This window comes from Arachis duranensis, chromosome 1, assembly GCF_000817695.3.
Source record: "Arachis duranensis cultivar V14167 chromosome 1, aradu.V14167.gnm2.J7QH, whole genome shotgun sequence".
In the NCBI taxonomy this organism is placed as follows: Eukaryota; Viridiplantae; Streptophyta; class Magnoliopsida; order Fabales; family Fabaceae; genus Arachis; species Arachis duranensis.
Genome location: NC_029772.3, coordinates 77,891,112 through 77,899,206, shown reverse-complemented (window position 1 = coordinate 77,899,206; position 8,095 = coordinate 77,891,112).

The following is an 8,095-nucleotide window of genomic DNA, read 5'->3' as shown; positions in this document are numbered from 1 at the left end:
AGCTTCAAACTCCTGAAGGCTGGGCGTGATGACAAGCGCAAAAGAATCAAGGGATTCTATTCCAACCTGATTGAGAACCGACAGATGATTAGCCGTGCTGTGACAGAGCATAGGAACGTTTTCAATGAGAGGATGGGATGTAGCCATTGACAACGGTGATGCCCTACATACAGCTTGCCATGGAAAGGAGTAGGAAGGATTGGATGAATGTAATAGGAAAGTAGAGATTCAAGAGGAGCACAGCATCTCGATACGCTTATCTGAAATTCCCACTATTAATTTACATAAGTACTTCTATCCTATTTTATTTTCTTTTTATTAATTAATTTTCGAAACCCAAAACTATTTAATCTGCCTAACTGAGATTTACAAGGTAACCATAGCTTGCTTCATACCAACAATCTCTGTGGGATCGACCCTTACTCGCGTAAGGTTTATTACTTGGACGACCCAGTACACTTGCTGGTTAGTTGAACGGAGTTGTGAACTATGGTATTGGCATCATGTTTTTGGCGCCATTACCAGGGAATGAAAAGCAATGAATTTTGCAAAATGGAATAACAATTGAATCACAATTTCGTCCACCAATAAACAGGGACAGTTTGTTTACCTGTTTGTATTGTAGGTGGTGTCGAATGAAATGACGTCTCTGAAATACTCAAAGGCGGCTCTGCTTCTTGCATCGGCCCAAAAAGCCAATTTAATCGATTGATCCTCCTCGAGTTCGAGCTCAAAAAAGAAATTCGGATTCTTCTCTTTCATTCTTAAGAAATATTTCCCGAATTCCTTTGCATCTTCTTGTTCGGAAACATTCCGCACTTCCCTGGTAATGTAATTTCTCACGTCCTTTTCGATAAAATTTAACTCGCGGTGACCCCCGGCAGCCGCAACAAATGATTGGTAGGTTTTGCTTGGTTTGATACCGGCCTCCTCGTTATTCTCTATCGTACGACGAATGGACATGCTTAGTTCCCTGTGCTGTTTGAGCATCTCTGCTTTGCTTGGACAGCAGGGGTGTGAATGATCCAGCACAACCTTTGAAATGATCCAAGCACCGACATCCTTCAATGTGTGTATATAAATTCTTGCAGGACAGTTAAAACCGGCTGTCAGATTTGTCTTCTCGGTCGAAGATATTTTAGATTTCCATTTTCCCTCTCTGCTACATGTAATCAATTGGTTCTTAATCTCGTTTCCCTTCCTATTTGTGCACCGAACTCTTGTAGAGAAACCTGCAGCCTTGGCGTAGTTCCTGTAAAATTTTCCAGCATCTTCAAGGGTGGTAAAGGTCATTCCGACCTTCGGAACAAGCTCGTCATCAACAACCGAGAGAGGCTGCAAAATACACCGTGTCAGAATAGTGAATACACCCATAGATATGATTCAAATACACCCAAACATGTCTAATATGATACACCCGAACCGCAACAACTCAACTACAGAATGACCTTTAAAGCCATAAAATGTAAATACAAACCGCAACAACTCAACTACAGAATGACCTTTAAAGCCATAAACTGTAAATACACAGGCTGCAGAATACACCATGTCAACAACTAAAAACACACACAATCATGTCTGATATAATACACCTGAACAACAACAACTCAATTAAAATAACAAAAATCAGTAAAGTGTAGATACACCCACACTTCTAGCTAAAATACACCCAAAGAAGAATTGATCTACACCCGAGCGTCTGCTATAAATTCCAGGTAATTAATCACAAATAATACATTGAATCGACAGATTCATGTTAACATGTTACTTTCACTGTCAATGTTCAGCAATTTTTAAACTACACAATGCTATACAAATTACTGAAAGAAAAATCATACTAATCCTATGTAAATCAAACCTCAGGAAATTCGTTAAATTCAAATTCACAATCCACTTCGCCTGGATTCAGCTGACAATCAGAGGTTGAATGATCCATTATCTTCAAAACGAGTTCAAACTTTGATTTCAGAAAACAACAAATCAAAATAGAAAACGAAAGTCGAGTTGCAGAGAGAGAAAAAGGTAACGTAAACGAAGAACATACCAGTGAAAAAAGAACAGGAAAAGAACGATGGAGAAGAAGGAGGGAAGACGCGCGAGAAGAAGAACAACCAAATCTCAAAAAATCGAAAACGAAAAAGGAAACAAATATTTTAAATTTGGTAATTAGATATACGTGGGATGTTATATAGCGCATGTAATCAACGTACGTGGAGCAGCGCGTATTTGTTTAATGAACTTGTATGCAGAGCTTTTCCGTTTTTTATAACTCTTATAAAATATTGTATTTTTATTTAAAAATGTTGTCTTAAAGTTTTTATTTTGTAACATTTTATCAATTTTTTAATATTTTATTTTTAACCTTAATATTTTATAAAATTATATTTGAACACTCACTTATTTTCATATTTATAAAAATAACCCTGAACTTTTATAAAATATCTATTTTTACCATAAACTTTACTTATTACTAAAAATACCTTATATAATTATAAATTGTACCCCGATTTTTATTCACAAATACAATATTATCCTTCAAAAATAAAGTTTAAATACTAATCTTTCTCTTATACCAAAATCGAAATCCTTAACTCTTTTGTTTCAAAATATTACTTGTAATTTAATCTGTTTTCAAGTCTTTCGGTTATCGATTTTCTCATATTTTAATTTAATCTTTCAACCACCAAATCTCATCAATTTCCTCAAGATACCACGTCACAACAGCCCCAAAACCATTAAAACAACCACAACTGAGTTGTTCCTCATAGCCAAACCAACAAATTACAAGTAACAACAATAATTCAACATAAACTCATTCAAACTCAAACAATAATCAACATTTACTTATCAAATCTACATTTAATTATTATAAAGTTATGAAATCCTACTTCCGTACGAATTCAAAATCAACGAAAATTCTTGAAAATCTTTTTGATCGAGCTACTAAAGAGGAGAAAGTCAGAAATCGTCTGTGCCTTTTAGAACTCCAATTTGCCGAACTCGAAAAAAAGAAGTCTCAAGAAAAGCTATGTCACCATCAACTTCTATCGGATAAAAGTAATACCAACGTATAAAGAAGAAGAATACGAACACTTTTACCATATTAGATTTTTTATTAGAGATACGAATTAGAAGAAATTGAAGTTGAAAGTTTGGTGGAGGTTACGATTTTCTCCATACAGCTTCAATCTCTCACTCTCACCATTTTCCATTTATTTTTCTTTGTTTTTCTTCCGTAATGGCTTTCGGCAAAAGAAAAGAAAAATAAATATTAATATAATAATGATCATATAGTAAACATAAAGATAACAATGCTAATATAAGTATAATAATAATAATTATAAGCTCTATTATAATTAGAGCAAGTAAAATAAATAAATAACATAATAATAAAATTATATTATCATTTATTTTACTTTAAAATTCGAAGTCGACTCGTCAAAATAAAACTAATCGCTTTTAAAATATTATTTTAAAAAAACCTCGCGTTAGTGCAAAAATTAGAGCTGTTATATTCTACCCCCTAAAAAAAATTTTGTCCTCAAAATTTTCTTTACCTGCAAACAGGTGTGAGTAATCGGTCCCTATCTTATTTTCTAGTCTTCAGGTGTGTTGTGTTTCCTCATTTTGTCTCAACTTACGTATAGCAGTTAAAGAAATAAAAGAATGCAATGCACCAAAATCGTAAAGTGTAGTTAGGAAGTGAGTCTTGACACAATACTAACCTTAGGTCAGGGAGTCTAAGTACGAGCATTCTCAGCAATCATTGTAAATACTCTTCCTGGTTGTTGCGGTCTAACTGAATTTTGAGCAATCTTCTTCAGACAGTTCCTCGCCATGTGTCCAGATCCACCACATAAGTAACAAATATTCGAACCAAATCGACAAGGATTTCTACCATGGTTCTGTCCACACTAATCACAAACAAGGTTTGCTAATGCTGGTTGTGGTTGCCTATCAGTGTTTCGTCCTTGCCTTTCTCCATTGCCATGGGCAGGAAGATCGCCAACTTGCTGATTCCTATATGAAGGTGTTCTATTCACTTTAAAGTTTTTTTGCCGAGGAGCTATATACCGATTAAAATTCATCGGTGGTAAATCTTGATGACTCATTCTCACTGTCGCCATCTTCTCCTCACAGTCCTTCACCAACTGACTCTTATTGACAAGCTCTGCAAAATTCCATTTCTTCAGTGGGACTAATGAATGCATCAGCTCATCGCGGAGTCTTCCTTCATACTTCAAACAATTTCGTTCTTCAAATCATCTGGGTTTCCCTGACAGATCTTAGAGAATCGGCACAGGTCCTCAAATTTCTGGGTATACTCTACCTCTGACATATTCCCTTGTTTCAACTACATCAATTCCATCCCTTTGGCATCACGAACGGATCTAGAAAAATACTTTTTTTAAAATTCCTCCTTAAAAGTATCCCATACAATCTTTTCCACCTCCTGTCTCAGAAAGCGTTGCACTCCATGCCACCAGTGTTCAACTTCTCCCTCCAGTTTATAGGTCGCAAATTCTACATGTTGTCCTTCTGGCACATGTTGCACTCGCAACGATTTCTCAATACTGCCAAACCAATTGTCAGATTCAGTTGCAGCAAGCGTCCCCTTAAAATTTAGGCGGATTCACATTCAGAAAGGTTACCGGCGTCATAGGGTTATCCTAATTTCTAACACCATCATTGTAATTACTGTCTTCACCACACTCACCATTACGTCTCCCATTACGATCTCCATTCCTTTCTCCTAAACGGTTAATTGCTCGCATTGTTGCAGTCGCTGTTTCACGCACGGCCTCAGCCATGGTGTTCATTGCAGCTATAAAAACATTCACATCTCTTGTCGAATCATCTATAGGGTTCGCACCACGCCTCGTCCCTGTGCAGCCATCAAAATCCTGTTCACATCCAACATTCAATATTAAGGTGATCAGTCTTAACATTTCAGGCAAAGTGTGAATAGTCTCTAAAATAGAAACACAATAACAGTCATGCAATCCATATCACAAGGATATCCTATATGCATAAAACACAACTCAGAGAATGCAATAAAGTATGATTCAGTCCACCTCCCCAAGCTTTACTAGGAACGAACTGTTCTGATACTAAATTAAAAGGACCCAGTTTCCAGTATGTCATGATCATACTGAAAACCAAGCGCTACTAATTTGCCTTCCTAGACTTAACTATTACTTATTATCAAGGCACCGTACCTGCAAAAACTTGTCGTCAATATAGGTAACATTGAGTAATTCGAAGTTCATTATTAACAGAGTTACCTTCAAACAGTCTTAGTGATCTAGTTTTTTTCTATTTGTTTTTTCTTATTGTGTAGGATATTTGAGGACGGTTTGCGAGTATGAATTGCGTTACTAGCATTTACGAGAACAGGACGAGACTTACACTAACTGCTTAAACCAAATCCCCCGCAAACAGTATGCGTTGGCATTCGATGGTGGTCACTGATGGGATCACCATGAGGATTGATGGACTAAGCAACAATGGTTAAGTGATTTACTTAGTTAGACAAACAGAAAAGAATATTGAGAGTTCAATTGCACCAAACAGTAAATTTAGAAGATCAGAAAGCAAGTAGTAAATGGGTTGCGAAATATATGGAGAAAACAATTAAAGTTTTAGAGGTATTTATTTTTCGGATTAACTTTTCTTACCAACTATTTCAATTCATGGCAAACTATATGTGACTAAACCCTAATTCTTTATACCTTTTTAGCCTTTTCTAACCTTCATCAACCGCCAATTCCTTGGTCACTTGATTCCAATTAGAGGGTTAAGTTCAATTATAGTTTATATGCCACAGAAATCTTAATTATCTAAATATAAGAGGATTATATGTCACGTATCCCATTAAGTCCAGATAATTAGAAATGTAGGAGAAATTGTTGTCAAGCTATTGTTCAAGCAAAGAGCTTTTCCAAGTTTTACAAGAACTCAAATAGAACAAGGGTCATACTTCCGTTCCACCCATATTCATAAGATAAAGAACGAAAACAATTCTTGAATTTGAAATCAATACATGAATTAAAATAAAATAGTAATAGTATTAATTCATAGAATAAACAGAGCTTCTAACCTTAATAGTGGAGGTTTAGTTGCTCATGGTTCAGAGAGAAAACTAGAATTCTGTAAAACTGTAAAGTGCAGAATGAGGTAGAAGAGAGGAGGAGTCCTTCTTGATTATTTTTCCTTTTATATCTAATTCTAATTAATGTAAATTATATTTTCTAAAATTAAATAATATCTTTTTCTATTGTAATTAAAATAAAGTTTTAATTAAAATTAAATAATATAAAAGATCTGCATTGCCATCACAATAGGACGCGGGACCACTTTTCCCTTTGTTAATTGGCTGGGTTTGGCGCCTACCATCATGAAATTGAAGTTAGGCGCTGTCGAGGCAGCAAGTAACTCGAGTTTGATGAGCATCTGGCCGCTAAAATACGTAATGTAATTATTTCAAGATATTAGTATTAGTAACCATATTAAGATATTAGTAATTGCTAAAAAATAAAATTAATTTTAAAATTAAACTAAAAAATAATTTAAATCGTACATTTTTTATAGAATAAAATTTTACATCCAAATAAAATATTTAACTAAGTCTAACCAAGTTGTTATAAACAATTTTTCAAATCACGTGCCTCCTTCTTCTCCTCTTCCTCCACGCATGCAGATTCTGCTTCTTTCCTCCTCCTCCTATGATCCGTTTCAATGTTGGTATGATAAAAGTGATTTTTGTTGAGTTTGCGCTAACTTGATTGGACATGATTGCGAAAAACACTTAGATGTGTAACTGGACCCCTTTTTATAATGATACACATATCTCGTTTACGATGTAAAAAAGATAATTATATATGAACGTTTAATAATTATCTTGTTTACAAATAAAATAAAACCAAATAAAAATGTGTTTTATCTCGTTTACATTGTTTACTGTGTAAATAAAATACGTTCATAATTATCTCATTTATATTGTAAACGAGATAAATAATATTTCGTAAATTAGTAAATACTTATTAACATTTTTTATTTAGGATTTATTTATCTTGTATTTAATTTAATATTAGTTAATTTTTTACTTATTTTTCATTAAAAATATTGCTATCCTATTTCTTTTTATTAGTTACTTCTATTTCAACATACTAAACTTATATTTTAATTTTAATATTTGATGTAGGACTTATTTTCCAAATTTCCTTTTTTTATGAATCTCCTACTTAATAAATAGGTTGAACACGAAGGCAATAACTACCATCTACCAAGCTTTTGTCTTTTTGCTTTGTAGACGCAAAAGTGACGCAAAAGCTTAGCCTGGACTAGATGTTTTTTTTTGGAAGAAGTCAAAGCGTTTGATAGAGAGACATGGACGAAAAGATTGAAACTGAAAGACAGAGATTAAGAGACATGAATTGAAATAAATTTTTGTATTTTGTTTGGTGAAAAATGGGAGACAAGAATTGAAACAAAAATAAAACTCTAATTTAATTTGCACAAAGAGTAAAATTGAAATTAATTAATTGAAATGAAAGTATTTTATGTATAAAATGTTATTAAAATTTCAGTCTCCATCTCTAAAAATTTCAATCTCCTATGTCCTTATATTTTTTGGAGATACTGAAATACTGAAATTTTAGAGACATAGATAGAAATTTTAGTATCAGTCTCTAAACTAATAAATACGATATTAAATTTCAGTCTCTCAGTCTCTGTCTCAGTAATTTAAAACAAACGCTACCGACATATGGTCAAAGATAAAGTTGAGCAGGAGAATCACATTGAGTGCATACTCTTAATCACACACGTATAATCCAACTATGAAGAAGTAGGAGTAAAATTATTAATTGGATTTAACTAATACACATGAAGACGAAACCAGAATATAGGAGTGCTCTTACTCTATTAGTGGAAGACGAATGCAGATTCCATTAGGGGGCGGTGATGTGCGGATACGAACTGATTTTTGTCTTATTTAATTTTGCTCTATCTTACAATAATTTATAACTCGTTTTATTTTTATGTGTGGATAGTAAAAATTAAATTTTAATCTATTTTTATGGATATTCGTTTT